Source organism: Schistocerca serialis, chromosome 8 (genome assembly GCF_023864345.2).
Source record: "Schistocerca serialis cubense isolate TAMUIC-IGC-003099 chromosome 8, iqSchSeri2.2, whole genome shotgun sequence".
Taxonomy (NCBI): domain Eukaryota; kingdom Metazoa; phylum Arthropoda; class Insecta; order Orthoptera; family Acrididae; genus Schistocerca; species Schistocerca serialis.
The window spans coordinates 437,902,200-437,925,274 of record NC_064645.1 but is presented as its reverse complement, the minus strand read 5'-3'; the positions used below and the strand labels follow the sequence as shown (position 1 = coordinate 437,925,274).

Sequence of the window (23,075 nt, the reverse complement as noted above, 5' to 3'; positions counted from 1 at the left end):
CGTCTGTCCATGCTATTCTATCCTGTGCAAGCCTCTTCATCTCCAAATAACTGCTGCAATTTACATTCTTCTGATCCTGCTTACTGTATTCATATCTTGGTCTCCCTCTATGGTTTATCACCCCACTCTTCCCTGCAGTACTAAATTGGTGATCCCTTAATGTCTCAGAATGTGTCTTACCAATTGATCTCTTCTTCTAGCCAGTTTGCACAACAAATTTCTTTTCTTTTCAGTCCTATTCAGTATCTCCTCATTAGATACGTGATCTACCTCTCTAATCTTCTGTGTTCTTCTGTAGCACCACATTTCAAAAGTTTCTATTCTCTTCTTACCCAGAGTGTTAGTCGTCCATGTTTCACTTCCTACATGGCTACACTCCATACAGATACTTTCAGAAAAGTCTTCCTAACACTTAAAACTTTATTCAATGTTAACAAATTTCTTTTCTTTAGGAGAGGTTTTTTTTGTGGAAAGGTTTGCACCTTAAAATCCTTTCTTTACTGATGATACTAGTCTCATGAAATGAAAATGTGAAACCCTTAAATGTGTCAAACAAGAAAAGAAAGAACAGATTTCGGTTGTTTATTATAGACTAGCTATAAAAGACAGAAACACATTGCGCATGTCACTAAATAGAGGAAGGTTCAAAGTTTCGGCACTGCTGTGCTGTTGTTTGTTTGTAGCAACATGGTAACTACACCACTAAAGAAATCACTTTGTATGTTGCAATTTGTGCGAATTCAATCCATTTTTCAAGTGCAGCATGCATTCCACCCTTGATTTAGCAAGAAGCCACCTCTGTGCAAGCAGATTTATGACTGGCATACAAAATTCATGGAAGTTGGTTGCTTATCCATAGGGAAGAGCACTGGTCAGCCATGCAGATCACATGAAAATGTCAAGTGTATCCTAGCTTGTGTTCACAAGGAGCCCTCGAAAATCCACAAGACAGGCAGGCCAGCAACTTCAACTTCCTCAAATAATAGTGTGGCATTTTCTGAAAAGATGCCTGCATATGTAACCATACAAGTTGCAGTTACTGCAGCAATTGTGTCCCTGCAACCATAACAAAAGGGAATTTTGCAGAGGATATGGCAGAGACCATGGAAGAAGCCTGGAGATACTGACAGGTTTCAGATAGATTATATAATGGTAAGATAGAGATTTAGGAACCAGGTTTTAAATTGTAAGACATTACCAGGGCAGATGTGGACTCTGACCACAATCTATTGGTTATGAACTGTAGATTAAAACTGAAGAAACTGCAAAAAGGTGGGAATTTAAGGAGATGGGACCTGGATAACTGAAAGAACCAGAGGTTGTGCAGAGTTTCAGGGAGAGCATACGAGAACAATTGACAGGAATGGGGGAAAGAAATACAGTAGACGAAGAATGGGTAGCTTTGAGGGGTGAAATAATGAAGGCAGCAGAGGATAAAGTAGGTAAAAAGACGAGGGCTAGTAGAAATCCTTGGGTAACAGAAGATATATTGAATTTAATTGATGAAAGGAGAAAATATAAAAATGCAGTAAATAAAGCAGGCAAAAAGGAATACAAACATCTCAAAAATGAGATCGACAGGAAATGCAAAATGGCTAAGCAGGGATGGCTAGAGGACAATGTAAGGATGCAGAGGCTTATCTCACTAGGGGTAAGATAGTTACTGCCTACAGGAAAATTAAGGAGACCTTTGGAGAAAAGAGAACCACTTGTATCAATATCAAGAGCTCAGATGAAAACCCAGTTCTAAGCAAAGAAGGGAAAGCAGAAAGGTGGAAGGAGTACATAGAGGGTCTATACAAGGGTGATGTGCTTGAGGACAATATTATGGAAATGGAAGATGATGTAGATGAAGATGAAATGGGAGATATGATACTGCATGAAGAGTTTGACAGAGCACTGAAAGACCTGAGTCGAAACAAGGCCCCGGAGTAGACAACATTCCATTAGAACTATTGACAGCCTTGAGAGAGCCAATCCTGACAAAACTCTACCATCTGGTGAGCAAGATATATGAAACAGGCGAAATACCCTCAGACTTCAAGAAGAATATAATAATTCCAGTCACAAAGAAAGCAGGTGTTGACAGATGTGAAAAATACCGAACTATCGGTTTAATAAGTCACAGCTGCAAAATACTAATGCGAATTCTTTACAGACGAATGGAAAAACTAGTAGAAGATCAGTTTGGATTCTGTAGAAATGTTGGAACACGTGAGGCTATACTGACCCTACGACTTATCTTAGAAGCTAGATTAAGGAAAGGCAAAACTACATTTCTAGCATTTGTAGACTTAGAAAGCTCTTGACAATGTTGACTGGAATACTCTCTTTCAAATTCTAAAGGTGGCAGGGGTAAAATACAGGGATCGAAAGGCTATTTACAATTTGTACCGAAACCAGATGGCAGTTATAAGAGTCGAGGGACATGAAAGGGAAGCAGTGGTTGGGAAGGGAGTGAGACAGGGTTGTAGCCTATCCCAGATGTTATTCAATCTGTATATTGAGCAAGCAGTGAAGGAAACAGAACAAAATTTGGAGTAGGTATTAAAATCCATGGAGAAGAAATAAAAGCTTTGAAGTTCGCCAATGACATTGTAATCCTGTCAGAAACAGCAAAGGACTTGGAAGAGCAGTTGAACGGAATGAATAGTGTCTTGAAAGGAGAATATAAGATGAAGATCAACAAAAGCAAAATGAGGATAATGGAATGTAGTCAAATTAAGTCAGGTGATGCTAAGGGAATTAGATTAGGAAATGGGACACTTAATGTAGTTAAGGAGTTTTGCTATTTGGGGAGCAAAATAACTGATGACGGTCAAAGTAGAGAGGATATAAAATGTAGACTGGCAATGGCAAGGAAATCGTTTCTGAAGAAGAGAAATTTGTTAAAATCGAGTATAGACTTAAGTGTCAGGAAGTCGTTTCTGAAAGTATTTGTATGGAGTGTAGCCATGTATGGAAGTGAAACATGGACGATAACTAGTTTGGACAAAAAGAGAATAGAAGCTTTCGAAATGTGGTGCTACAGAAGAATGCTGAAGATTAGATGGGTAGATCACATAGCTAATAAGGAGGTATTGAATTAGATTGGGGAGAAGAGAAGTTTGTGGCACAACTTGACTGGAAGAAGGGATCAGTTGGTAGGACATGTTCTGAGGCATCAAGGGATCACCAATTTAGTACTGGAGGGCAGGGTGGAGGGTAAAAATCATAGAGGGAGACCAAGAGATGAATACACCAAGCAGATTCAGAAGGATGTATGGTGCAGTAGGTACTGGGAGATGAAGAAGCTTGCACAGGATAGAGTAGCTTACGGAGCTGCACCAAACCAGTCTCAGACTGAAGGCCACAACAACAACAACAACAACAACATGGCAGAGAACACTGTTTCTGTACAACTCCTCTTTTCAGTCGAATCAATGTTTCAGCTATCGAGTGAAGTAAACTGCCATAATGTAAGAATTTGGGGGTCACAAAATCCTGGCATTGTCGTCAGACATGAAAGATAATTGCTGAATGTCTTTTGTGCTGTTTTTGTTCACGAAGTTTATGGACCTCCCTTTTTTGTGGAAGAAAGTGTAACAGGGATGCTATACTTGGACATGCTGCAAAATTGTTGGTTTTCTGAACTTCACGAAGATTCCAGTGATTTCATTTTTATGCTTGATGGCAGTCCTCCTCACTTTCAGCTCGAGGTGTGGTGTTACCTTAACAACACCATCCCACAATGTTGGATTGGAAGAGGCGGCTAACAAGATCGTGTTCATTGCTTTTGGCCTCCCAGGTCGCCAAACACCTCACACTTTGCGATTTATTTTTTTTCTGTGGGGATACGTGAAAGCCAGAGTCTTTGTCCCACTTATGGCAGCTACTCTTCAAAAGCTGAGAAAGCAAATTTTTGAAGCTATTGGTTGAACAGAAATGGACTACCATTTTGATGTTTTATGAGCAATGCATGGTGCTCACGTTAGGTGTATGGCATAGTGTTTGTGTGAACATAAGACCGCAGGACCTTCCTCTATCAAGTGATATGCACAATATGTTTCAGAGTTTGTAATAAACAATCGAAATCTGTTCTTTACTTCTGAATCACCCCCATATTTCTTGAGCCTAAGTGTGCTACAATAAGGAAAGGTAGTTTGTACAAAACTCATTTATTGGACACTTCTAATGTTATATGAAATTTAATTAGGTATGTGTTGCTCACTGTATGTTATGTTAGCAAATGTTGTTGCACCACCTGTAAGTTTGGGGAGTCAGGTTACATATATGTAAAATAAGGGAAAGGTAACCAGTCACCTACAGTGGATCAATGCACAGAGCACAGAAACACATAACAGAAAACAGCATTCACATTGGCTTTCGAACAGTAGCTCTTTTTGTAATGCAAGTATACACAACCATACAGGGACCCAAATGCACACCCCCATGGTCACAGCAAGACTGGTTACTGATACTTGATTATTGAAAGCAGTTGCTTGATATGATAAGAGACAGGGAGGTTATAGATATGGGTGCAAGGAGGGGATAGTGGGAAAGAGGCAGGTGTTTGGACAGATGACTCTGCAGCCACACAACAGGACGAAAGGAATACACAGGTTAGAGCAAAAAGGGATGTAAGAAGAGGGAAAAGGAGGGGAAAACAAGAGAGAAAGGTGAGGATGAAAAGACAGTACATGATGGGGGAGAGAAGCGATTGGGATTGAAAATGAGAGAGAAGAGAGGAAAGAGAGAAACGGGGGGAGGGTACCCACATGGGAGGATGGAGGGGGAGGAGAAGAGTGGTGGGAGAAGGTGGTGCATGATTTGGATCAAGAAGGTGAGGTTTGGACAGAAGAGAGAAGGGAGAAGGTAAGATGAGGTTGTGGGAATGGGTTAGTGGAGGTTTAGGCCAAGGGGATGAGTGACACAGGATATGCCAGGAAAACAATTCCCCTCTGTGTAGGTCAGAGAAACTTGGGCTGAAAGGCAGTATCCATATGGTCCGCATAACGAGGCAGCTGTTGAAGTCATCTGTGTTGAGGTGTGCAGCATGCTCAGCAAGTGGATGGTCAAGTTTGCGATTGGCCACAGTTTGGCAGTGGCCATTCCGGCAAGCAGACAGTTGGTTACTTTCCATGCCGATGTAGAATTCTTACAGTGAGTGCAGCATAGCTGATATATAACACGGCTGCTTGCACACATGGCCCTGCCTTTTATTTGGTACGGAATGCCTGTGACTGGACTGTGGTAGGATGTTGTGGGTGGGTGTATGCAACAGGTCTTGCACCTAGCCTGGCCACAAAGGAATGACCCATGGGAAGCAGGATTAGAATAGGGATGTACAGTGATATTATGTAGATTTTATTTGGTAGGGAATGCCTGTGACTGGACTGTGGTAGGATGTTGTGGGTGGGTGTATGCAACAGGTCTTGCACCTAGCCTGGCCACAAAGGAATGACCCATGGGAAGCAGGATTAGAATAGGGATGTACAGTGATATTATGTAGATTGGGTTGTGACAGAACACTCCTGTGAGAGATGTGGTCAGCATTGTGTGTAGGATGTTCCTCATCTCAAGGCATGACAAGAGGTAACCGAAACTATTGGAGGATGTGGTTGTGCTTTTGAAGGCCAGGGTGATACTGCATGATCAGAGGAGTGGTTGGTTAGCAGGTTTTTTAATGTCTGAGGACCAGGTGGCATGGGAGATTTGTTTATGAATGAGCTGGATAGGATATTGTCATCAGCAGAGGTCCTGGTAAGGTCATCAATATATTTTGAGAACTCCTGCATTCCGGTACAGTTGCATCGTCCACAGATGGGGAGGTTGTAAGGAAAAACAGTTGACAGCTGTCAAAGTGGAGGTACTCTGGGTAGTTTGATGTGCTTGATGTGGACAGATGTATTTATTGAGCCATTTGAGGGATGGAGATCAACATATAAGAAAGTGCCTCTGTGAGTTGAGAAGAACCAGCTGAAGCAGAATTGGGAATAAATGTTGAGGTTATGGAGGAAAGAACATAAGTTTTCCTTGCCTTAAGTCCAGGTCATGAAAATGTCATACTTGATTGTGAACTAAACAAGAGGTTTTAGATGTTGACTGAATAAGAAGGATTCCTCCAGATGACCCACAAATAAGTTGGCATAGGATGGTGCCATGTGAGTATCCATGGCAGTACCACATATTTATTGATGTAGATCTGGCATTTGAAAGTGAAATAATTGTGAGTCAGGATATGGTTGGCTAGGTGCATTAAGAAAGCAATTGCGGATTTGGTATCAGGGCCATGTTGGGAAAGATTGCATGGTGGATATTGTAAAAGCATGTTACATCCACCCTGACCATCAAAGAGTCTGGTGATAATGGGATAGGAACTGTAGAGAGGTGATGAAGGAAATAATCAGTGCCTTCATTGCAGGATGAGCGTTTGCAGACAATAGTTTGGAGGTGTTTTTCAGCAAAGGCAGAGGTTCATTCTGTGGGAGCATTGTGCCCAGCCACAATGCGATGACCAGTAGGGAGACCTGTGGGGCTAGGTTCCTGGAGTTTTAAGAGTAGGTAAAAGATAGGAGTGCGGGGGATTGCAGTTTAACCAACAACATTGATACTACCATATCCACTTGAAATAAATAATGCAGTTGACCAAACAACAATAAAATTGTATGTTAACATGTTTCAGGATTAAAGGTGATAGTAAATATATTTATTGATGGAACAGTGCTGGGGCAGCCAGTTTTACATTGTCTTTTGCAGCTATGACATACACTTGGAAATTTCTTGGTTTATGGCAGTATGTGCATTCCATATGGTTTCCATGATAGAACTTATTTAATGTGCATTTTTTTGTGGGCTAGTGCCACTCACGTGTGTATCCACCCACCGAACCTCATTGACATTTTATCCTCGCCCAACCTACCTTGTTGCTTTCAGCCTATTTGCTCAGCATGTCTTTCTGCCATTAAACTATCCCATTGAAAGTGCAGTTGTCCTTGGTGTGTTGTAAGTGAGGTAGTGTGGGGGACTGAAGGTGTATTAGTGAGAGGCATTGGTTAACTGTGTTTGTACATGTGGTGGTTAAAAATACATATTTTTCATATGATACTCTGTAAAATGCATATTTTAATGTTCACTACCTGTTGTAGTACAGGAAATGAATAATACTGAAAGTAAATAGCAATGTACATTAAATGTGTTCTATCTCAACAGCCGTTCAGAATAGGCCACATGTCCATATGAAGTTTTTTTCCTTCAAATGGTCATTCCTGTCATACCCCTGAATATTTACCATCCGTCTTGGGTCAAACTGTGTATATGAAAGCAACCTGAACACGACAATCATAACAGTGTACTGTCTGCACCATAAATACCTTCAGCTGCTGCCTATATATATCAGAATGGAGCATTTGTTTGCAGGTATGCATACAATGCATGGGGGGGGGGGGGGGGGATATTTTGTGCTAAAGCTTGTTGTTGGCTCAGTTGACTGTCCAAGGTATCATGATGTCAATTCCCTGTCCGATTGCTGTCCTGAAACCTCTGCTTCACCCTGTAAGTGGTATCCAATGGTTTGTGCTACTTGAGAAGCATGTGCAATAGTAGCATTTCTCACAAGAAAAGGTCCTGCAATTTCTGTAAGGCTGTACGTACTTCCTTATCTGGTGCAATTGGCCCAACACATCTCAATGTACTTTCAATTGAAAATGGTTTCACAGCTGAAACTAAAGTAATTTGAAAAACTGAAGTCTTAATTTCTCCAGTGAAAGGCAGTGTATTACAATATTATGATTCAGACAATTAGCAAATATTTTTGTTTCAGTACCACATTGCTCATTATGTCTAAGCATTTTATTTTACTTTATTTGTAACTTACTTGCAAGCAATTTCAGATATTGCATTCCTCAAGGAAACAGCTGCCATCTCTGCTGTGCTTTTCTTCTCTGATGTCATGTAATAGAGCTGAGAAGCTCGCTGCAGTCGCTCGACAATCCATTGCTTTTCCTGAAGCTGATTTTTTATCCTGGTAGGAAGGAATGTCATGATAAGATTGATGTTTCTGTCCTTATACTGGTTGTTAATTTTTAGCTTTTAGAAACAAATCAAAGCCATCATATTTGTAATAATTTGCAATTTTTGAGATGTGTCAAAGAATATTTTTATGTTTGCGACATTCATGAGTTTTACCTAGGAAAAATTTCATCGCAGATAGAGACAGATGTGAAGTTCTGGATTTTCCTCATTGTCATTTCAAGGTGGGTCAACTCCTCAGCTAGTTCCATTTCGCTTGGTGTTCTTTCCACTTGATCTTTGAGGTCTTCATCACCCTACATAGAAATATTATCTTAAATTCTATAAATATTGTGTGAGGCTGAGTCAGTAATTTTGTACAAATATCTGGAACAGTGTACTAGACAGTTGCAGTTCAAATGTATTACAAGATATAGTTATTACTTGGTTGTAGCTAGCAGAAACTTTGACTTAATTGAGCAAAGCTGAATAATCATTCTGTGAAAGATATAAGTTAGAGAGGAATAGCAGCCGCCTTTCACTTCTCTCACCTTCCCCCCCACCTCGCACCTCTACCCCACTTCCCCTGCCGTCTCTGTCTGTCAGTTCAGTCACTGTGTTCCAGAAATATTGCCCTTAAACAGAGAAGGGCTGTTAGAAAATACATTACTAATTAAATGCTGTGAAACTGGTACATTGTTAAATTAACGGGAAGGCTTCTACATTGGAAAAAATAGCTCTTGTTTCTTCAGTTTTATTAATTAGTTACTGTTTGTTGACAACTTAATATCTAACCTACTTAACTGATATATGCCACAGAACAATATTTATTTGTTTGCTGTAGAAATAGAAGTCTGTTTACACTGAGTGTTGCTACTTGACATGCAGATAATAGCAGTATTTAGATCTTCCATCTAGATTATCACATAATTGGTATCCATGTTTAATGAGGTAAGTTTTTAATTTTCTCTTGGTTTTATAGGAATTCTCAGTTTATTGTTGTGCCAAAGACAGCAACTTGTTGACATTTAGACCAAAATACAGACCTATACTGTTAATCCTAGGCAAGGTGGCAAACTCTATATGGAATTTTTTTGTCTTATGTAAATCAGAATTCAGTCAACAAATACTGTTAAGGAATAAATAAGTTTTAAATGTGTGTAGGAGTCCCAAAAGCATTTGCAATATCTCTTTTATCAACTTTACAAAGTATTCTTATTGATCCCTTATGCTGAGTAAATACTTCAATTGGAGAAGCTTTTCTCCAGAAGATAATTCTGTAAGGGAACATGGACTGAAACCAAGCAAAATAATTCATCATACTTATCTTCAAGTCAACTCGGAGAAGTATACTTCTGAATACAAAACACCAAACCGAGCTTGATTAGTTTTCCCATGTATTGACACTCTTATTTTCAAATTGTGCATTATACACTTTTGTGAGATTAATACATTTAATTGTTTTCTGTGATCCACTTTTAATTGTTTTCTGTGAGCCAGGTGTAGGTCAGCTGAGCCATCAATTGGTTTGTGCCTGGTATGGTTAAGTTTAGATACTCAATTAGTATTCTTCTGTCATCAATGAAGGACAAACCTTTAAAAGTCACTAAAAAGTGATTTATGTTAGTAGAAACAGAAGGGGACATCATAATGAGATTTGTATGACACCACATTTTATTAAAAGAAAGTGTCACTTTCACCTTATATTGTATTAATTTTGTTTGTTTATCACTAGTTTGTCTTGTAGACCATTCTCAAGTTATTTTGTGGTTATATAATAGAAAACTATGCCTTTCATATTGAAATGTCAGTGTCTTTAAACTAATGTTTTTAATTGCTTTTAGTTCACAAATGCCGTCAAATCAACAAGACAGCATTTGTGAACCAAAATGAATTTAAGAACACTGACATTTCAATATATAATGCATAGTTTTCTGTTGCAGAACTACAAAATCACTTGAGAATGGTGTAGAGGACTGAAACTAGTTATAAACAGATGAAGTTAATACAGTAAAAGCAGAAAATATCACTGTCTTTTACCCACTATGAAGCAAATGTACCACATTTTGTGTTCCCTATTCTGAGTTTCATTTAATTACTATGGTTTAGACAGTATGTTTTATTATTTCCTGTCACGAAGGTAAGACACCATTCATGCTGGAAAGAAGTCCTTAATGCTATATCATTTTGGTTTTTCATGTAGAATTTTGTAGCCCACAAATCAAAGGCTCCAGCACAGTCACAGAATGAAACAACATTATAGGTTTTCATGACAAAAGCTGCTATCAGGCACTGGCCTCTCAATATATTTCTTCTTTATTGTCATTTCTTGTTAACAGTATCAGCTTATTCCCAAGAGTTAGCAGCTTTCACTCAGTTAATACTAGATGGAAATCGAATCTGCATTTGGGTCCCACTTCCTTGACTCTTGTGCAGAAAGGTGTGCAGTATCCTTCAGCGTCCATTTTCAATCAGCTACCACAAGAATTAAAAAATCTTAGCAGCAATTCATGCACTTTCAAATCAAAGCTGAAGAGTTTCCTCATGGGTCACTCCTTCTATTCTGTCGAGGAGTTCCTTGAAAAATTAATCTGATTCCTGTGTTATATCGTTGATTGCGTTTACATAAACTTATGGCTTGTGTTTCTTTGGCTTCATAAACATTTTAGTTTATTGGTTATTACTTTTATGTTGTAATTTTATGTATTGACGAGTTCCATTACCTTAGAGATTTGCTCCTCAATCTGGTCCGACAGAACTAGACGTGTAAAATAAAAAAATAAAAAAGAATAAAATAAAATAAAATTGAAATAAATGCAGTGGCAACAAGTGAAAATTTGTGCCAGACCAGGACTCAAACCTGGATTTCCCACTTTTTGCAAGCAGTCACCTGAATCATTTCAGCTACCTAAGCATGCATCACATCCATCCCAAATTCCCACATGTTGCACACTACAGACTTAGTATCCCATGTTAATTATCCTCATTGCTCATAGCCCCACCTGATCCTCTCAAGAGGTCAAATGAAAAGTGCATCTGCACTGAAGGAATCATGTCTGCAAGAACTGACACCACACATATAAATATATGTGCCTTGGAGTCAAGCAATGGTTCCTTTAGTATGAATGCACTCTTCATCTGAAATTTTGAAGGAATCAGGTGAGGCTGAGAGCAATGATGATAATGGACAGGTGGCATTACATCTGTTGTGTGCAACATGTGGTAATTTGGGTTGGACGGGAAGCATGCTTGGGTAGCTGAAGTAGTTAAGGTGACCGACAAGCAGGAAATTTAGGTTCGAGTCCTCGTCTGGCACAAATTTTCACTTGTCGCCATTGGATTTCTTTCAATGCCCAATTGTGGATGATCTCAGAATTTCTCTTTATACAGGGTGTTTCAAAAATGACCGGTATATTTGAAACGGCAATAAAAACTAAACGAGCAGCGATAGAAATACACCGTTTGTTGCAATATGCTTGGGACAACAGTACACAGGCGGACAAACTTTCGAAATTACAGTAGTTACAATTTTCAACAACAGATGGCGCTGCAAGTGATGTGAAAGATATAGACGACAACACAGTCTGTGGGTGCGCCATTCTGTACGTCGTCTTTCTGCTGTAAGCGTGTGCTGTTCACAACGTGCAAGTGTGCTGTAGACAACATGGTTTATTCCTTAGAACAGAGGATTTTTCTGGTGTTGGAATTCCACCGCCTAGAACACAGTGTTGTTGCAACAAGACGAAGTTTTCAACGGAGGTTTGATGTAACCAAAGGACCGAAAAGCGATACAATAAAGGATCTGTTTGAACAATTTCAACGGACTGGGAACGTGACGGATGAACGTGCTGGAAAGGTAGGGCGACCGCGTACGGCAACCACAGAGGGCAATGCGCAGCTAGTGCAGCAGGTGATCCAACAGCGGCCTCGGGTTTCCGTTCGCCGTGTTGCAGCTGCGGTCCAAATGACGCCAATGTCCACGTATCATCTCATGCACCAAAGTTTACACCTCTATCCATACAAAATTCAAACGCGGCAACCCCTCAGCGCCGCTACCATTGCTGCACGAGAGACATTTGCTAACGATATAGTGCACAGGATTGATGACGGCGATATGCATGTGGACAGCATTTGGTTTACTGACGAAGCTTATTTTTACCTGGACAGCTTCGTCAATAAACAGAACTGGCTCATATGGGGAACCGAAAAGCCCCATGTTGCAGTCCCATCGTCCCTGCATCCTCAAAAAGTACTGGTCTGGGCCGCCATTTCTTCCAAAGGAATCATTGGCCCATTTTTCAGATCCGAAACGATTACTGCATCACGCTATCTGGACATTCTTCGTAAATTTGTGGCGGTACAAACCGCCTTAGACGACACTGCAAACACCTCGTGGTTTATGCAAGATGGTGCCCAGCCACATCGCATGGCCGATGTCTTTAATTTCCTGAATGAATATTTCGATGATCGTGTGATTGCTTTGGGCTATCCAAAACATACAGGAGGCGGCGTGGATTGGCCTCCCTATTCGCCAGGCATGAACCCCTGTGACTTCTTTCTGTGGGGACACTTGAAAGACGAGGTGTACTGCCAGAATCCAGAAACAGTTGAACAGCTGAAGCAGTACATCTCATCTGCATGTGAAGCCATTCCGCCAGACACGTTGTCAAAGGTTTCGGGTAATTTCATTCAGAGACTACGCCATATTATTGCTATGCATGGTGGATATGTGGAAAATATCGTACTATAGAGTTTCCCAGACCGCAGCGCCATCTGTTGTTGAAAATTGTAACTACTGTAATTTCGAAAGTTTGTCTGCCTGAAAATGTACTGTTGTCCCAAGCATATTGCAACAAACGGTGTATTTCTATCGCTGCTCGTTTAGTTTTTATTGCCGTTTCAAATATACCGGTCATTTTTGAAACACCCTGTATATTATGCATTAATAAAGACACTGTTGTGTTTCTTAGGCACATTGTAGTGGGTAAAAAGATACAGGAGTACTCTATACCTGCATCCATGAAGTATGTTCAGGTGGAGGCCGCAGTTGTGGACAGAAATTTAGTTGTATGTTGAGAGTAAACTGATGAGATTTTTCTCTGAAGATGCTGTTTTCATCACTGTCAACATTTTGGTGTGCTGTGATCTATCCAACCACTGGAGATGCTCAAGTGCAGATCCGTCCATATGGGAGAAGTTGTGGATAACTGTGAATACGAATTCTGGGCTTTTTGTGTGACTATTATACATAGAACCCCCTCATTGGCAAAGTTCTTGCTAGGGTCTGAATCATAACCTGCAGTGTGGTGGCTCACTTCCAGGTAAAGTAACAGTAAACGGGATAGATCTCCCATACCCGTCAACCATGCTGCGTCCATAATGGGCCCACAAACAATATGTGCACCCACTTGCACTGATGATTGGGTATGGGCCATTAAGAGCACTACTGTGAAGACTCTGCTTGTTAGGTGGTGTGAGTGTTGCAATCCTGGACTGCCCACTCTGTGTCATTGTCCATATCCAGCCAATGGATATACTGCATTGCAAGAGCCTTCACCTGTAAAATCCACTGTGGCGATAATTGAGAAACTCTATAGTACCTGCAGCTAGCATGTGTTCAAAACAAACCACCCTGTCTTCTGAATCTTCTGTTGACAGCAGGGTGACACTGTAGCTGATATTTAGGTGTTGCCAAAGTGAGAATTGTCACTGGCATTGTGTGTGATGGTAGGCTCTGTGGTCATCCAAACTGAAAATGTTTAACCACAGTTACAGCCCCAACAGCTCTTATCATGTAATTTTTATTGCTTCATATGCTGTAGTAGGAAAATAGTATAGCATGTACTGAAAGCTACAATCCAGGTTTGAGGAGCACCTTGTCCATGTAAAACTCATAGTTTGAACACCTACATTTGGGATGAGGCTTCATCAGGGGAGGAAGGGGGGGGGGGGGGTGCATGTGGTGTGTCTATAATAAATTGAATGACTGTAATTACTGAGGAGCCTAGGTGTTGGACTGTTTCGAGAGGAATACTGATGCATGGAATTTTGATAGTTTGGTCTCCTAACCTGTGTGTGAGTAATTTAGTTTTACCACTAACAGTATTTTGGAAATGTGAGCTATGGACTGTTGCAATCTATTTGGATTTTCACACCTTTGCCACACTGTGAAATATAAGTGGCTGATACTAAATGTGTGTCTGATGTAAATGTAGCCAGGCATGGAGGGGGAGCGGAGCAATTTTAAGCATGACTTTAGTGATAGTAAAGCCTCTTTGCATGCTGTGGTCCAAATAAATTTTGCACCTGTCTTTTGCAGTTTGTTTGAGAGATGGTGTATTTGGTTGACATTAGGTGTAAACTCTTCAAAATAATTTACTTTCGTAGGAAATACAAAAGCTTTTTTACATTTTTTTGGGGTCTACACTCTTTCTGTTTTCAACTTGTACTTTAGTTGATTCTAATTGAATAACGCACGCCCCCGTGTTGCCAAGATTGTTTCGACTATGCTGCAGAAGTTGTTCTGGGAGGTCCTTACACATCCTCCATATGTCCCAATCCCTCCCCATGCGACTGCTGTATTTTTGGTGCTCTGAAAAAAGACATTTGTGGCTATCAATATGCTTTGAATAAAGAGGTGCATACCCAGGTACAATCATGATTTCATAGGTAACGGCAAAAATTTTTCCATGAATGCCTTGACCATCTTTTTTCACATTGGGATAAATGCACTAATAGTTATGGTTATTACTTTTGAAATAATAAACAGTTTACTTACTTTTTTACATCTGTCTCATTTTCATATGACTGCGTCTTATAAATACTTCTGACTTGCACTCTTCTATTACCCGATCTAAATAACTTACACATCAAACTCTTTGTTTTAATTCCATTTCAACTTCAGTGCATCGCTGTTGACTGCTGTTCACTTTATTGCCATTTAGTACATTACCGCCCACAGACATAGCGATAAACACAGGTGCATATGCATGTTTTTGATCTTGTCATCTTATGGGTTTTTTTTATTGTAAAGTTTTGTCTTGAGAGCCCCACTGGTTTTTATTATCTGTTCAAACCTCATTCTTAATGTCTCCATAAAAGCACTCCATTCATTCTTCATTTCTTTGATCCACTTCATCCTATGTTATACCTGCTACATCTGTTTTGTCTATAGCACATTCAACAGTACTTTACTTTTCTCTTTATGTGGCTCTCATATAAGAGCAGACAACAGACAGTATCCCATTAGCAGCTGGTTTAAGTATTTACTTTTTGCATATTCAGATTCCATAAATTATGCACAGAATCAGCTAGGAAAGAATTTTATGTAAAACATTGATTACAGGGAGGGATAGGACATTTGTTAAGACATCAGTGAGTAACTTTCTTAGTACTAAATGATTCTGCACAGAGCAAAGCTATAGTGGAAGACAAAGACTGGGATACATCAAACAAACATTGAGGACTTTGGGTGTAAGTGCTGCACTGAGAAGGAACTCCTTAAGTGCAAGGTCGCCAAAGGCCAATTATGTTTTTGGTATTTGACACCCTACATATTGTCTACCAAGCAATCATGATATTGGCTGCTAATGGCAACAGGGGCAGGACTGGAGATATCCAATGGTGAGCACAGTGTGTGGCTACAGACCGTAATTGAACTGCTTAGTCAACATGTAACTCACAACATTGCCACACTGTTAGTGGTGTTGATACAAAGCAGAGCAGTGGCAACAAGAAACAAAACAAACATTGCCTTATATCTACAACAGTTGCCAAAGTTGACAGTTCATCAGAAAGGAACCCAAGGAATTTTGCAGAAGTAGAAAGAAATGGCAGATAAAATATTAGCATTTCTACAAGATGAGTCAGTGCAATGTGTGGTATCACATACTCTCAACTGTGCAGACAATGTGCATGAGGAGTACAGTGATGACAATACATGCTTAAAAAGTGAAAGTGATACTGAAGTAGGTGTCAAGCCATGTAGAAAAAACAGATTTTGAATAGGTCCGCAACAATATGACTATGTGGTGCGTAAGAAGAACTAAGGATATTCGAGAGGACAGGGCACACTTGTTACAAAAATTGGTGTTAGCACACTTAAAGAATGCTCGATATAATTTACACGATGATACTGACACACTATGTTATGCACATGAAATTACGTGCAACGTAGGTTACAGTGATTTCAAGGGAAGCAAGGGATGGTTTCATAACATCAAACAGTTGTACAGAATTGGAAGACATAAAATAATGAAATTTTAAAAAAAAAGTATCAACTAGACAATTTTGGTATTTGCCTGAAAATTTCTAGATGATATAAATAAACTTATCCCATTTTTCAGTAAGGAATTTGTGTTCAACCTTAAGCAGATGGGATTTGAAGAAGAGGAAATGCATATGAAAGGAACTGTGGAAATTAGAGATACCGAGAGAGCCATATCAAGATCAACTAACGTCAGTGCCGTAACGCATTCGTATACTACTATGCCAACTGTTAATCAGATGGTATATTGGCTAGAAAGTTATTTATTGTGCTGCAAGAAGTTGGAGGTGCATTGTTCCATACAGCTCTTCATCACGTGCATGATCTTGCAAGGGCAATATGGAATATTTATGTCAAAGCAAGCAAAAGTGGCAAAATGGATGTAAGAGAACTGCAACTATGGTGTGAGCACTGCTTTTGGCCAATAGCTGGTCAAAATAACTTGCTTTTGCTTGCTTCCTGGTTTGCATATAAAAATCTTAGTTTTTTAAAGCAAACTATGTCTCATGAAAAGTGTGTGACATTGTAATTCATACCACCTGGATCCACTGGACAAATTCAGCCTCTGAACGTTTGTTTTTTCCCTGCCTATAAAACATATTATTGCACTATCTGCAGCTACGCCTTAAAGGATAGTCAGTTTCTTGATAAGCTCTACAACAGACTGTTGCATGCCATCACATTCCATCAGTTCTCATCATGCTGTTATGCCAATAGATTCTACATGCATTCTATGCGAGTGGATTCCTAGATGAACATCCTATACGTTCACCTTCGACCTTGATGGTGCGAACCTTTGTGATCATTTTTGTGCACCATTTTTCATTTGGTGTTCATGTTGCAAGTTGATAGTTTGTTTTGAACATTTCTTGAATGTCAGAGATGTCTATTTTGAAAAGTGTAATACATACATCCTGTAGAAGGTTGATCTCTTCAACTTCCTGGCACTCATTTTCTGTCACCTTCCTGATGCACATACTGAGTCATTAGCACCTAATATTTTTCCTGTCATAACTGTTAACCCAGCGCTCTCAAATGAGCCTTACTAAAAACTGAGCTTGCAACCTCACATTCAAGGGGTGCCTTGTGAGACAAAGAGGTTAGCACAGGAGGGGAAGTTGTGGCAATCCACATCAAACCAGTGGGGTGGTGACCCAATCCAGAATTCTCTCTCTCTCTCTCTCTCTCCTCTCTCTCTCCTATTTGCTACATTCATTCAACAATAACATATGTATTTCATGTTGTTTCTTGTTCCTTAAATACTTGCTCATGCTGTTCATAACTATTTAATGGTGTGCTTCTGAGTGTTCTGATGAATTGTTCTTTCCATTTTATGCACAATGTTTCAACAGCTGGCACAGACATCATCTTCAGATGCTTCAAGTTTTGCTGTTGTGTGTGCTCACTCCCTGGACTCAAATCAGAGTGTGAACTATTGTTGGCTGTGTGCTGTTATTTATAGTTAAATTCAATTCCTGATGCCCAGTGAAGTTTTGATGGTTTTTTGTTTTTCAGAGCCTGCAGTGATATTCCATAAAACATAAATTTTCCCAGCATTTTCCAACTCTGGTTCATGTAATGGCCTACTGTACAATTTCATTTACAACTGCAGATGATACGGATCTCTCATAACTCATAGCTCACAATATGTACTGCTGTATTGATATGACATCTCAGAATGATTGTTCTTATGTTCACATGTTGACATTATCGCCCAGACCCTATGGTCAGTGACTTTCAAGGCAGCACCAAGTTACAACACTAAAATATAAATGCACCTCCACAGCAGGTGGAGATGCGCACTTGCTGTTGTGCCTTGTCAAAGTGTTAAGCTGAAATTACAATGAAATGAACACCCTTAGCTGCTTACAGGCGTTGACATACGTCAACGGGGACAGATGAAAATGTGTGTCCCGACCGGGACTCGAACCCAGGATCTCCTGCTTACATGGCAGACGCTCTATCCATCTGAGCCACCGAGGACACAGAGGATAGCGCGACTGCAGGGATTTATCTCTGGCACGCCTCCCGAGAAACCCTTATTCTCAACGTATTGTCCCGCACTACATTCATAGTGCCCCTGCCCATTATACTCATTATTCGCGGCGCGTTGCCGATTCCCGTAAGAGTTCGGGCACTGTTTGTGCATTCACACAGAAGAAGAAGATGGTCAAGTGGCCGGTGAGCCGTAACTATATATATATACTACAATGGTATCTGTTCTTTCGGACATATCCAAAAGAACGGATCTTTCTTCATAGTTGACCAACATACGTAGTTTTTGGCTTATCTTTCTCAGTCAGTCTCAACCTCTTTCTCAGGCATTCCTGTTTTCGACTGATTGTTCAGTTTGGTGATCTGAGTACCCATTCCTTTGGAACACTATTTGTAGGTGTTGTCAATTCTTTGACAAGGCTCTCCTTGTCTGAATATGTTTGAGCTCCATGAACGGGAGTCTTTAGCACCGAATTTCCTGAATCATAGTGGGTATAGAAAGCTTACACACTCTGACCTTTATCTCCACAACTTGCGTCATCACCATCTGTCACAAAGGAATTCAGTGCTAAAGAGTTCGAAAACAAAAATGCCAGATAAAATGGTTGAGACTGAAACTAAGGAAGAAAAGCCAAAAATTGCTCATCCACCTTATGCTGGCCTAATGTGTTGAAAGATTGGTAGACTTCTACAGAAACAGTGCATCCAGTATGTTTCACTCCTTTCAACAAAGTTAACCCTGCAGTAGTTGCATGCAGACTGACAGTCCACACAAACATATTTTTCCTTTCCTCCTAATGTCTTTTGACCTAGGAATCACATGACCCAAGTACCTTCTTGGCAGTCAGCAGTACTACATTACTCTAGTGCTTCATTTGGACAAGAGCTGCGGCGGCAGAACAGTCAACAGTTAAGGACTGCCAGTCCTGCACAAGCAACAGCATTCTATATAATCTGCATTATTGCCTTTAGAAGATATCGTAAAAGGAAAGTCGTTGTAGCCGTATTATAGTTTACTCTCAGGGGGTTCATTATTATTGCATTGTTGCCTTTTATTAGTTACATTGTTTTGTTAGGTACAGATTAGTTAATTGTTCTTTTTATATATTTTTGTAGAATCACATTGCTACTTGAATTCACAAAGCCTGGTAAGCATCCAGAGGATTCAGATATGTTTGTTTAAAAAAGATATATTATACTGGTATTACGTACTGTTTTTCTAATAAAGACAAAAATGCTGTACCTGTATCCAGTCTCCAGCATGATGGCAATCTTGATAAAGAGACGAGCAAAGCAGGAAAGATAGTTTTGTGATTTATGACGAAAGGAGATGAAGACATGCGTGATAAGTAGTGTGCTGTCTACAACTGTGCAACACCCACTTACTGATAGCTTATGGTCACATTTTATTACCTACTTAATGTTGGACATATCAATTCTTCAGTAAGTCATGCTGCTAACAACCCAGGCAGTGGCAGATTGAGAGATTTTCTGTACCTGTTGCCTTATCAGCTTGCTTCAGAGCACATGCGTATCTGAGCTGCCATTAAAATTTAAACATAGTAAATTATATATTCACAGTTACTTTGTTGGTTTTTTTTTAACTTGTAAATCTATTTTTATATCCATGTGCAATGACAGTCCACAACGGCCACTGATGGTACAAAACGTGGCGCGACTACTGCAGTGTTGAAAATTCTTCTTTGTAATTTGAAGATGATCTTGGTCTCCTAAAGCTGGGTGTGTATGACATTCCAAGTAAATGTGGCATGTCTTACTGGAAACACTCAAAGAGAAATGCAAGGAACAACGACACACTCGATTAAGACAACCAGACAAATCAGCTGTCACTGAACACTGCCTCAAATATAATCATGAAATGAAATATAATGAGTCCAGTATTGCGATACAAAAGCCAAATTTCTGGGAGAGCATAATTGAGGAGTCCATCTAAATGAAGATGTCAGAAAATCTAGTAAACAGGGATGGAGATTTCATTTATGCAGTGGGTGGGGTCCAGTGCTCAGTTTATTTAGATATCACTGGGCATTACATCCACCAGAGTTGGAAAATTCCTCTAGAGTTTGTGGTTTGTGGAACATCAGTGCAGGTTCTGAAAAACAAAAGAGCATCAAAACTAGCAGGTGCTGGGAATTGAACTTGGCTATAAATAGTGGTGTGTGATCAACAGTAGTTCACAGTCTGGTTTGAGTCCAGACAGACACTGAAGAAGACAGTTGGGTCAGTCATTGAAATATTATGCATAACATGGAAACAACAACTCTGCAGAACACCTAGAATCACATTATTAATCAATAATTCGGAGAAAACCTGAGAGATCACGTAACTATCTATGTTGTCATGTATCTGGCCTGCATTTTGTGTAATCTAACACAAGATTTATCTCAGTTACATCTTTACAATAATATAGCAGCCTTATTCATAATAAAGTATGTAGTGGATTGAGTAGCAAAGGTTCACTCACTACACTGATTTGGGATAATTATTCCTGTATCTATCTTCTCATGTAATTTTTTTTCTCTGGATATCCATTTCTCTCCACCTCTCTTTCTGCCTGTGCATTTAATTCCTCTTTTTCGTCTTCATTAGCATATATACCCACTTCCAAAAGTCGCTATTTTTTTCATAACTTCTGCTGTTTTTATTGTTCTCATTGGATAGTTCAGTAATTCCAAAGTCAACTTGATCTACTTGCTGTAGCTACTCTTGCCCTTCTCAGTTTTCTTTATTTGTACATTGCAGTTGTTGGGTGCTTCTGTTGACATTTTTTTCCCATGCTTGCGGAGACCTAAATTTATTTGCATCTTTATTCTGTCCCATCATTAGTTTCAGTCTGGTAGAGCTGTGTGGTTCTCTCAGCATTTTTGCCTATAATTATACCCTAAAATACCATCTCATTTATTTGCCATCCATTCAGCCTTTTAAAAATATTTCCAATTTGTCTTTTACACAGTCTCCAAACCTGTCTTGTGCACCTTGTGACATTTACAGTACAAATAATGCTAACAAATCCTCTTCTCTCAGGCGCTGATCTAGCTATCAATTCTAGGAATTTCTATGGATTTATTTAACATTGTGTCATTCAGGTTGTAGATAGAAGTCAAATTAATAATAATGCTTATCTTTCAATTTCTTTTTGCTGTGGCTAGTAATACTCCAGGAGTACATGTCTGAACTGCTAGTAACTATTCAGTTTGTGATGTATCTGCTTGTCCCAGCTTCTGGTTCAGGATCCAAGTTGCTTGACATGACTGTATGCTTCTGTGCTCCATCCAAGGATTTGGTAGCGAATCTTCAAAAGCTATAATAAATGCGACAAGGTAACAACTGCCTCTTGGTTCAAATTATCTGCTGTGTCTTGTTTTAATCGAATCATTCCATGGACTACCCAAGACAAGTCCCATTTTTTATTGCCCATGGAATCAACTTCTTGCTGAATTTATTTCTGTAAAACCTCTTAACTTTTTCTCTTGTCTCAGTTTTCATGTCTTATAGTCTGTCTTTTGTTGTATTTATCCATGTCAACAGTTTCATGTATTTTTCATTGAACTCTGATGCCCTCATGGCTGCTGCCAGGTCATAACCTCAACATCTAGATGTGCTCCTGGTCGGGCTTCAAGCCACATCTGTGCATGTCCTCAGATCTGGAGAAAATGCTTTCTTTCAACTTTAGCAGCCTTATATATGAACTGTATGTATTCTAATGGTTTAGTGTGGAGTGATGGAAAGAGAACTGCTCTTTGCTTTTCATGTTGAAAAATGTGAACATTGATGTGCTTGTCCCAATTTGCAATTACCTCCTCACTGGAAATGGGGAAAACAGTTTTCAGATTAGTTTCATTTTGGCTGTCCTTTAAAAAAATGCTTACAACAACATGAACGGCCAAAATAAGATGAAAATAAATGAAATAGATCCCACAACCTTACATTCTTCAAGTTTGATATAATATGCAAACATCCCAAACAAAAATCAAATGATTCATGTAGAAACAGAGCACAATTCCATTTCCACAAATGTGTTGCAGTGAATAATTCTTTGACTGAGGGAAGGTTGAATCAGATGTCATAGAACAACTGGAACACAGATGTTGAAATATATTTTAGATGTGGAAAAAGTTGTTCTTCTTGTTCAAAAGTTTCTTTCAAATGCTCATTTCTTCATTGTTTGATAATGCTTTCTGTTAGATATTTATCAGACTTGTCCTATATCAAATGTGCAAACTATGTACAAAATCAGGATTTATAGGACCAATAAAAATTCAAACATATAATATACCTTTACTGTAGCATATAGTCTGTAATGGACTAACATAAACAGTTTCCTCATTTGCATTAAAAATCTTCATTATTCTAATGCCAGCATATGCTTTACTATGTTTGTATTGAATTGTAAAGAACCAGAGGTTGTATAGAGTTTCACAGAGAGCATTAGGGAAAGATTAACAAGAACGGGGGAAAGAAATACGGTAGAAGAAGAATAGGTAGCTTTGAGAGATGAAATCGTTAAGGCAGCAGAGGATCAAGTAGGTAAAAGGACAAGGGGTAGTAGAAACCCATGGGTAACAGAAGAGATATTGAATTTCATTGATGAAAGGAGGAAATATAAAAATGCAGTAAATGAAGCAGCAAAAAGGAATACAAGCGTCTCAAAAATGAGATCGACAGGAAGTGCAAAATGGCTAAGCAGGGATGGTTAGAGGATAAATGTAAAGGTGTAGAAGCATATATCACTAGGGGTAAGATAGACACTGCCTACGGGGAAATTAAAGAGACCTTTGGAGGAAAGAGAACTACTTGCATGAAT

General features: G+C 39.4%; 1 protein-coding gene and 1 non-coding gene across 2 annotated transcripts in view; one reads left to right on the top strand and one right to left on the bottom strand.

Moving 5' to 3' along the window:
- LOC126416528 (zinc finger protein 771-like) overlaps nt 1–23,075 on the top strand; it is a 151,920-nt gene that overhangs the window by 46,851 nt on the left and 81,994 nt on the right. The gene's annotated exons all lie outside the window — the stretch shown is intronic.
- On the bottom strand, nt 18,165–18,239 carry Trnat-ugu (transfer RNA threonine (anticodon UGU)). The gene has a single exon. It is a non-coding gene; the product is annotated as a tRNA-Thr (tRNA).